Genomic DNA, 11772 nt, shown 5'->3' with positions numbered 1-11772 from the left:
AATCCAATATATCCATGTATTTTTATAAAGAAATCACAATAAGGATTTGTTATTATAACTGTACCTATTGGTGACTTAATTATAATTGGAACTTTTGAAGAGCTTTCAAAGGCAATAGAATATCTTAAGAAAGAATTTGAGATGAAAGATATCAGAAAAATAAAATTTATCTTAGTTTGCAAATTGAGCATTTAGCAGATGAGATATTTATTCATTAGTCAACTTATGCAAGAAAATTTTGAAAAAGATTTGATATGGACAAAGCACATCCATTGAACATTCTGATGGTAGTTCATTCACTAGATGTGAAGAAATATATATTTCGACCTCGAGATAAGAAGAAGAACTCCTTGGTCTTGAAGTACCATATCTTAATGTAATTAGTGCATTTATATATCTTGCTAATAATACAAGACCAGATATTGCATTTTCAATAAATTTATTAGCTAGATATAGTTCTTCACCAATGAAAAGACATTGGAATGAAGTTAAACATATACTCCATTATCTCTAAGGAACGATTGATATGAGTTTGTTTTATTCAAATAAATCAAATTTTGATCTAGTTGATTATGCAGATGCTGGATATTTATCTGATCCACACAAAACTAGATCTCAAACAGGTTATCTATTCACATGTGGAGGAACTACTATATCATGGCGATCAGTTAAACAGACCATAACAACAAGTTCTTTAAATCATGCTGAAATTCTCACAATTCATGAGGCTAGTCGAGAATGTGTATGGCTAAGATCAATGACTTAGTCCATTCGCGGAACATGTAGTTTGTCTTCCAGTAAAATTCTTCCAACAATATCATACGAAGACAACACAGTATGCATAACCCAAATCAAATGAGGATATATTAAACGAGATAGAATAAAGCATATTTCACCAATGCTTTTCTCCACCCATGATCTCGAAGAAAGTGGCGACATCACTATACAACAAGTTTGTTCGAAGTATAATTAGCCGATTTATTTACAAATGCATTACCTATCGCAACCTTTGAAAATTTTGTACACAAAATTGGAATACGGCGATTCAGAGATTTCAAGTAATGTTTCCATGAGGGAAAGAAAATATATTGTATTCTTTTAGAATTATTAAATTATATGAAATGTGTATTTTTTTTACTTTACTAGGATTTTTTTCCCCATTGGGTTTTTTCTCCTAATAAGGTTTTAACGAGACATATTTCATATATAAATATTATTATAAATATCAATAGAAACAGTTGCCCAATGTTTTGTGTCTTAAAAGCCATGTCTCAATCTTAATGTTGTCCATGTGCCTTGTGTCCATGTAAGACCACATCCTACTTGCCACTTTCCTTATAAATAGTGGCATTTGGTGGATCTTAAAAACACACACATTGGTGAGAAAATCTACTTCAAAATCCCAATTTGAATTTCCATATTATCCTACTTTCATAATTTAAGTTATTTTACTTTATTATTTCATTATATTATTATATTTTATCCATATCCGTATTCCCGTTGTGCACCTCATGTTTACAACATTCCTTACATTTTTAGGAATCTATTTCCTACCCAAAAATCAAAATCCATGTATGGGTGGAAGATTAGATTAGATTAGGGGGAAATTATTTGATTAAGATTAAAAATATGTTCCATAGGATAATAAAAATAATAATAAATAAATAAATAAAATACAAAATAAAGATCCGTTTTCCCTAATTTTTATTTTACTTTTTTAAAAAATTGAGTTCTTTCTTTAAATCTATATTTACCTATATCTATATCTATACTATATTAAAAAGAGTTAAGAGGGGAGAATTTTTAACTTTCCTCTTTGTCCCTTATTTTTTCAATAAAGACAATTTTACCTTCACACTACTCACACCCCTTCATATGCCTTAGGTACCTTCCATCTGTTTTTTATTTTAAATTTAATTTTACATCCCTTTTTGCTATTAGAATTTTTAATAAATCTTATTTTGTGTCTTCTATTCTTTCATACTTTTTTTTACCTTTCATGCTTTTTTTTTTTTTTTAATTTTACATTCCTCTTTCTCATTAGATCTTTAGACAACAATTCTATTTTGTCCTAATATTCTTTGTTTCTTTCAATTTTTTATTTTTTACTACTAAAGAATTAGTAAATTGTGAATTTAAAACCATTTATAGACATCTTTAAACAAATAAAAATTCCTTCACACAATAACTACACATAATTCCTATTTTGTTTTATTTTTCTATTTTAAAAAGAAATAATTGTTTACTGATATCTAATTTAAAAGCGCGTATATATNTATATATAATTTAACAATTCCTTCTTATGTCTATTTATATTATTTTAAAATTATATTTAACTATTGTTTTGATCATTTCACTTGAATTCAATATTTATGGCTAACATTTTTAAATATTAAAAAATATCATTTAAGTAAATTTCAAAAAATAAATAAATATTGGTCTATTTGTTTCGAATTGTTAATTGTTTATTGAGAAAATTAAAAAAAAAAAAGTTGAATGTATAAAATTCCACAATGTTTTATTAGATACGACATAGTTACATATTAAAAAGAATCTTAGATGTATAACATTATTAATGTTATCAATAATTAAGAATATTTAAAATTATAAATGAAAATATCTTACTTCGATTTATCTTTATAATTTTTTTAAAATATCATGTCTAATATTTACAAAAATTATATTTGTTCAGCAATTTATGTTTCACTATATTCAAACATTTTTAGCATTTATTTATTTATTGACAAAGGTATTAGATTAAATATGCAGGATGGAGTCAGAACTCTGATCTTGAGATTGATAGTACAAATACTATACCAGTTGGACTATGCTTATTAGCCATATCTATAGTTTTGGTCATCATCTCTTTATTACTTTTAAATTTATTGTTAGATATTTGCTATTTTAATGTTACAAACAAATTATAGTTATTTAAAATTTTATATTTTAAAGATCTTAAATCACATGTGCATCGCAGGTGTCCTTCCAACTAGTTTAATAAAAAAAATTATTAGACTATTTCATTAAAAATGGTTTTTAATTTTGACAACAAAAAATTGATGAATAATTAAGGCTTAACCATCTGGTTTTTTAAAATTTTATAAGTTTTATCAAAATTTCTACTCACAGTTTTCACATATTCTTTGTAAACATTTGATTCTTAAAAGTCTATTTGGATCCGCTAGAAAAAAATTGTTTTTTCAAAAGTCATTTTTATTTTGATAAAATTGCTTAAAATAAAAATAATTATGTGTTTGGAAAAGTAATTTTTTTATATACAAATTTGTTTCATTTTCCAATACAAGAATTTTCACATTTTCCCATGAAAAAAACGTTGGACAAAATATTAAAAACGCATATTTTTACGTTGGTAGAATCGTCATAATACCATGTCGGAAGAAGTTCCTCTCAAAGAAAACAATTTTTGTCGGCATAAATACGATTTTTGGCAACACAATTGCTTATGTCAAGATATGTTTTTTCCAACAAAATATAATTTGCGTTGAGAAAAGCATAGTCCTAATCAACAAAATTTCAATTCAATATGTAGATTTCTGCCCACGTTTATTTGCGTCGGCGTAAGTTGTTTATAACTTTATATATTTTTTGTAACAATTAAATAACCAATTTTTTATTTCCTTAATATCTAATTATGCACAAACAAAAATTAATCTTCAAACAAATCAATTGAGAATAAACAAAAGTAAGCTTTATTAATATTCAATACACAAGCTATAAAATTTTACAAATAAAAACTATACATACAATTATATTTGAGTTTTTCTAACTTCTTACAAATCTCCTATACAAAAAAAAGTTCAATCTTCCCTAAGCCAAAATACCATAAGCCAAAATAAGTGAGATACTAAAGCAAACTAAGTAATCATCTCACAAAATCTTCTTGGAATCTCCAAAAAATTGATCTTTAAGAATTACAAGAACAACCTGAAACAGGAAAAACAAAATGTTTAAAATGGTTATGAGGAATGATCCCTCTCTCAAGCTACAAACAAGTTGTCAATGTTCATAATTAAAACATGAACACCACAAACAACGATTTTACTATCTAAAAAATGATTAAAATGGTTATAATTAAGACGCGAACCCCTCCCCACATTATAAGCATGTCGTAAATCTACTTAAACAAATAGATAAATGCCCTTTAAACCTCCACAACTATCAGATCCCAAGAAATTGTTTCTTTAAAGTCCACAATTAGGTTTCAAGATAAATAATCTAAAACAAAATTACAACATATACATCCCCCCTCCCCTTCCAAGCTACGAACGTGTCCTAGTTCCACCTAAAGGCCATTTAAACCACAAAGTAGCAACAAATACATAGAAAGCGTTGAAGTGGATCCTTCCCCTCTAAATCCACCTAAATTTCTTTCAAGGCTAAACCCGTCATTCGATAGTCCTAAAAGCATATAACTCAACTCTCGGATCCTTACAAATAAATCCAAAAAAAGTTAGTGGAATTTTTTTTTTCAAACTTACATAATATGAGTACAATATCTTATTGCAATCGGTCCAAGTCTATGACACATATTACTTTCGCACATAAATCATGAAAAAACTTACATAACTCCACAATAGGTGTATACACATCCTTTCGTAAGTATGCTCGAACACCAATAGGAATAAGTTCGCTGGAGTAGAATATGAGAGTCGTGCATCTTTAATCCCCATAATTTTCCATCATTCACACTAACACATCGTGCTATATTTGAGGCAAACCCATCAGGAAACTTAACTGATTTCAAGAACTTACAAAAGTTATCTTCTCACTTGTAGTAAAAGTATATGTTGCATGTGGTTTTACAAATTTAGATCCTTCTTTTTGTAAGTGTAAGTCCTTCTCTATATTCAAATCTTCAAGGTCCAAACGGGCATTTGTCGTGTCTTTCTTTTTTCCTTCTATATTCATCAAAGTCCCAAGCAAGCTATCACATATGTTTTTTTCAATATGCATGACATCTAACTCATGTCGTAATATTAGTTTAGACCAGTATGGGAGCTAAAAAAATATACTCTTTTTGTCCAATTAATAGTCCTTTTTCTTTTCTTATCTCATTTGGATGGATGCTTACTTAGTAGTGGAAAGTTTAGTGTATTGACTTGTTCTAGGATCTCATTCCATTCATTACAACAATTGGAGGTCTACGCTCTAATTTATCATCATGTTGCTTACTCTTACGCCAATTGTGGTTATCTGGAAGATAACTTCGATGACCGATGAAAGAGATTTTTCCTCTTATCTTAAACGACAATCTATCTTGTTTACAAATGGAACATGCTTAATAACCTTTGGTACTCCATCCTGACAAGTTCCCATATGCAGGAAATTCATTAATGGTCCACAACAAACATACACATAGCTAAAAGTACCCCCTACTCATGCAATCGTAAGTATGCACACCATTGGTCCATAACTCTTTCAACTCTTCAATTAGTGATTGTAAATAGACGTCAATTTCTTTTCCAGGAGACTTTGGTCCTGGTATAAGTAAAGACGTGAAAAAATTAGATTCCTTCATGCACTTCTATGGTGGCAAATTGTAAGGAACAAGCATCACGGGCCACATGCTATATGCAGTACTCATATAGCATGTGGCCCGTGATGGATTAAATCCATCGAAAGCTAAGGCTAATCGAACATTTGTTGGGTCTGAAGCAAATTCAGGAAACTCTATATCAAAACATTTCCACCCTTCAGCATCAGCTGGATGTCGCAACACACCATTGGTTTCAACTCGTTTATCCTTATGCCATCACATCTCAGAAGTAATGTGTTTTGATGAAAACAATTGCTTCAACCTCGGTATTAATGGAAAATGACGTAAAATTTTGTTTGGGATCTTCTTATTCTTGCCATCCTTTATTTTGTATCAAGACTCACTACACACTGGACAACTTTGACAATTAGAATATCTTTTCCAAAATAGAATGCAGTCATACTTGCAAGCATTAATAGAATCATATCCTAGTCCTAGGTCACGTACTTTCCTCTTGGCTTCATAAAAAGAACTATGTATGCATGCACCAGTTGGAAAGGCATCTTTCAACAAATCTAGTAACATATCAAAGGATTTGTTACTCCAATTATTAAGAACCTTAATATGCATCAATCTCACCAAGAAGTTCAATGAGGAAAATTTTGTACAACTAGGGTACAACGGGGTACATGCTTCATCCATCATCTCCTCAAAAATATTTGAAGTATCCCTTTGTTCGATGTTCTCAAGCATTTCATCTCCAAAACCTTCTTCATTTTCATCCTATGCCCCTTTTCTCATCGGTCCTTGCAAATCATTTAAAAGATTGAACAACTCATCATCATCATTGTGTGCAATAGGTTCTTCCCTTAATCCATCATCCGCGGAAGGAGCTAAAGAAGTCCTGACTCTTTGAAATTGAGCTAAATTTACTGGTTCTCCATGATAAATCCATTGAATGAAGAAGATATTCCATTAGCAAATAAATGTCGTTCTACTCCATCTAATGTTTGAGACATTGAATTCTGACAATTTTTACACGGGCATCTCGTTTTCCCCTTTCCATTACATGACACTTTGCCACTTCCATGAATTTTACAACTCCGTCAGTGTACTCTCTTGAGAATATAACTCTAAGCTTAATCCAATCCTTATTCATCGTTGAACCAAATGAATAAAGCATGTCTAAGTTTTGGCTATATGAAGGAGATTTTCCATTATCTCTAAGTTTTGGTCTTTATGATGAGAACAAGAAAAAAATCACTACATTTCTAGTATTCCTTCTTACTTTACAAAATGGTATGTTTGCATCAAGCATGTGACAAGAACATTAGTAAGGAAAAATGGTCAAATGTTTACGATTGTGAACATTATTTGATAAAAGCTAAAGGGTCAAATGTTTTCCATTTTCTAATTTTTTTTTCATGTTTTCATTTTTCCTCACAATCTTTTTAATCAATCAAACAAAACGACTCTTTACTAAAGTTTTTTTTAAATGATATGATATCAATTTACATTTACCTATCAACTTAAGTTTTTCAGGTCAATCGATGATTTAACACTAGCAAGTAAAAGTGTGAAATTTAGTTAATTTTCTTTATACATCCTTAGCAATTTCATAAAACTTAAAGCATATTATATCCATAAAAAGGAAAGATTAAACTTCAATCTTAACAAATGAATCTCATGTGCAAACTTAAAACCAAAATACACAAATAATTCATCCTTCATTATATCCATCCATATACAAATCAAATATAGAATAACAATTTCATTCATAAACAAATGAATATCCTAATTTGAATCTAAAACAAAACCATTTATCAAAATAATAACACAGACACAACCTATGAATAACATTTATTAGAAAAAAGCAAAGAGAAAAAGAACCGATCAGTGCGTACGACAGAAGTGTGCGACACCGTGCGTTGGCATTCGGTATTAGAACGGTGGCCGTTTGTGTAAAAAATGGAGGGAGAAAGGGAAAATAATAGGAAAATGAGGGGAGATTTTAATCGGTAGGGGACTTAAAGGAAGGAAACGAAATGGGTGGGGAGGGTGAGCGACTGAAAATCGAAGAAAAAAAGAAAAAAAGAAATGGATGGGGTTGTCGAAAGGCTGTCTCTTATACACATCTAGATGTGTATAAGAGACAGGAGTGGGAGTTGGCCATAAAAGAGAAGAGAAAGAAGAAGGGGGAAAAGAGAAAGAGAAAGGAAAAAGAAAAGGAAAGGAAAAAATTGGGGGGAAAAGAAAAGTGGGAGGAAAGAGAATATGAGGTTTTTAAAGACTTTTCTCCATACATATTTTTGTCGGGAAAAGTTTCAATTTTCGTCGGCATAATTTTTTTAAAAAAATGTACATGTTACTCTATTTTGGCCGACACATTAAATTTTCGTCGAGATAAATACACCCATGTCAACAAAAATGAATGCGTCGGTAAAAAAAATATCGAAACAGATAAAATTTTTTGTAGTATTCTATATACTAAAATTATTTTATTAATGTCAAATTACTATAATAAGACAATTATGAAACACTATGAATTAATAATTTAAAACAAGGGTGGTCAAAGATGGTCAACGTCGGAGTTGGTGGTGGAAGTTGGCGTTGATGGTGGTAGTCGAAGATGGTCGTCGATAGAAGTCGTCGGAGTTGGCCGCGGATTGTTGCCGTCAGAGTTGTTATATTGTCTCTCTTTGAATATCATCTACTGTAGATATATATATACGTGTATTTTTCTTGGACCAAGTTGAACAATTAACAACAAAAAAAGATAGTAGTGTAAAATAAATAACAATTCAACATATCTAAATCTACCAAATATAGTTTAATTTAATAAGCATCTTAAATTTCTTTAAAAGATGTAGCCTATATCAAATTTAAAACTTGCACAAAAATCTTACTTCGATTTATCTTTATAATTTTTTTAAAAATATCATGTGTAATATTTACAAAAGTTATATTCGTTCAGCATTTTATGTTTCATTATTCAAACATTTTTAACATTTACTTTTTTATGAAAAAATTCACAATTCTGGCGAACTCAAACTTAAGATTCAAAATATGCATTCAATACATATATGTATCTTATACTTCCTAAATGTGACATGTAGTTACTCAATATTGGTTATAAAGGTGAGAAATGAGAGGAACTAACTAAGACTTGAGAGAAATGGAGCTCAAGTTGACAATGAAAATTTTTAGAAGAAAGCCTTTCATTTTTATAAAGGTAGAATATATAGGTTACGAAACTTTTACAATTTGAAGTTATATTAATATAGCAAAATTTAGATCCAACTTTCATGATCTATAAGAGTTAGACCATATTGCTAATGGCAAGTGTATCACTAATAGGAGTCTCTATCACGGTTAGATTTTTCTATATTTGCAATTCTTTAAAAATGTTGTTATATACTTTATTATTAATCCTAAAAGTATCGCTCGCAACAATTACCCCATTTAAAATTATTTAACTAATAACAATTATTAAGGATTGCTCAAAGCAAAACGTAAAGCCCATAGGTGGGACCAAGTCCAAAGGGTATTGGGAAATGATAGGGAAGTGCGTCTCAAAAGGAAAATATCAGTGCCTCAAAGTTTGAACCGATCAACTGAGCCGATAAATATATACCAATCATATATAAACCCTTTTATATTTCATTATCAACTTCACCCTTAGTATTTTTACCCTCAACAAAGTTAATTTTCCATCATTTATATTTGTTTATTATTAAAATTTTGAATTAATATTTATTACCTTAAATTACAATTTTGATCTCCAGTATTAACATAAAGTTAAAATTTAGCTTTTTCTTATTATAAAAGTTAGAATTTGATCCTTATAATTTGATGAAACATCATAAATAGTGTCTATCATAGGAACTATTTAAATAATTTTATCAAATTATAGAGACTAAATTATAGTTATATATAAAGTAAATGGACTAAATTCCAACTTTCTCCAATTAAATTTATAATTTAACATATTTATTATTTGGGCAAATTTTTAATTTTAATCAATATTGTAGAAAATCTCCGAGAGAATTATCTTATAGCCTTATAGTTGTAGGAAAGGAAAGCATTGGTTATTTAAAAAAAATAAAAACATCGAAAACTTTTGGTTATAATTAAATGTAATAAATTTTAGGTTTTTTTTTTTGTTTTTAGAAAAAGAATTTTTAGTTTGATATACAGTAAATAAAGAAAATGTTTTCATGTTCTAACTATATTTTTAAATTTTCATCAATATGTTAGTATTTTCATGTTTTTATGGATTCGACATCAACGTGAATGGTGAATCGATATTTCCTTTACATCGTAAAAAAGTCTAATAAACATAAAAACAAACAACAAATTGCCAATACGTATATATAACATAAATAAGTGATATGTTCAGTTGTTAACTTGTGTAAAAACCATAGAATTATTTATTAATTTAAATAGAAATTGTCATAAATAACACATTGAAAAGTTTTCATTTTACAAAACTTGCATGCTTTTTGAAAACTCGTTCAAATAGTTTTACTCAGTATCTCGGACGAGATTGACCATCGAGATTTATTAAAAAAATAACTTCTTCTACTTAACAATAGTTTTGGGCCTTCTCGGTACATTTGAGATAGATTACACCGAAATTATACTCATTTTTAAAATGTTACGTACTCTTCCCAAATTTTATATCAAATCTTATATATTTTCGAATTTTTTCCAAATTCAGTTATCTTTAACAAATATTATATCAAAATCTCAAGTATTTTTTTCTCATCTTTAACCCAATTTATAACTTTCAAATGAATTTACCAATTATCAAATGAACTTTTATAGATAGATATCAAGGGATTGCATTTTAATTTTTAAATTTTGGGAAAGATTGAATTTTCTAAAAGAAAAATATATATGGTAAGATACAGAAAACATATAAAATCTCAGTATTAATCTCGGACAGATTGCACCGAGATTCTATATATTTGAGCTTTCTCGGTGAATTCTCGTGCAGCTTAACACCGAGATTCATTTGTTAAATTATCAGACAGATTAACACTAAGATTCTATATAATTCTCATATCTTACTCTTTTTTTTTTTTCACAATTTGATTTTTCTAAAATTTTAAAAATCACAAGTGAATGTCTTGAAAAGCATTTGGATAATTTAGAAATTCGTGAAAATAGAAATGAATTAAATATTTGAAACGTTTCGTAGATATTTGATATAATATTTGGTACAGTAGAATTATATAAAATTATTAAAGATTGGATTTTATCCTTCTTTTTATATTCAAAGTTCAAACACAACTAAACTGATCTTCTTTTTTCTCTTTATTTTCTCCCCTCTTTTTGCTCCCTTTTTATATTTGAGTTTCTCTATATATTTCCTTATATTTCGATGATTGGATTAATCAGTTCAAAATTTTTAATTAATTAATTAACTCATTCAATTTGTATAAATTTGATTTCAATATTGAAGATATTTTGATAAATTTTGATTTATTCTTTTTTTCTTTTAAAAAAAATTACCGTATTTCGTCTTATACAAACCGTCCAAGTTTATTTTTATTTAAAAAAGAACCATTGTTGAGTGAAAATATTTTGAATAAATAAAAGCCTTTTGAGAATTTACAGAGCAAAATAGTTTTAAAAATTTACATGTAAGCATTATGTTATTCTATCACCGGAAAAACATCATAAAAATCTATGGTAGCATTAAAAACAGAGAAAATAGAAATTAAACTTGGAAGAGAAATTTTATTCCATGAGAATAAAACTATAAACAAGAGTAAAAGTTTGGAAATAACCAAAAAAAAAAAAAGCCAAAAATGGAAAGGCTAACATCATAAACAAATACTATGACTGTAGAAGAAAAAAATAGTGCCAGTTATAAAGGTTGGGACTTCAAATCCTAAACTTAGGGATGGAGTTTATCAAGTTGTTGGGGCATATATCTACCCCAGAACCAACACTGTCCCCAAACACATGACATGACTTCAGTTGAAGTACCTTTTGTCTCTGCTAAGAAGAAATAGATGACTAAAGTCATCAACGCCACAAAGAAAGCAAAGAAGAAGAACAAGCCAAATTTCATATGGCAGAGCATGGTGAAGAAGATTTGAGCAAAAAAGATAAAGAACATGTTCGTTGAGACGTTACACTTTGAGTACAAAATTTCAAGTGTGAAGATTTCACTTGGGGCCAACCATCCCAAAGGTCCCCAAGACCATGCAAAGGCTTGAACATAAACACATATGAACAACACCACGATACCCACATACCATTTG

Source organism: Benincasa hispida, chromosome 6 (assembly GCF_009727055.1).
Source record: "Benincasa hispida cultivar B227 chromosome 6, ASM972705v1, whole genome shotgun sequence".
In the NCBI taxonomy this organism is placed as follows: Eukaryota; Viridiplantae; Streptophyta; class Magnoliopsida; order Cucurbitales; family Cucurbitaceae; genus Benincasa; species Benincasa hispida.
The sequence above is the reverse complement of the archived record's forward strand: the minus strand, read 5'-3'. Positions refer to the sequence as shown.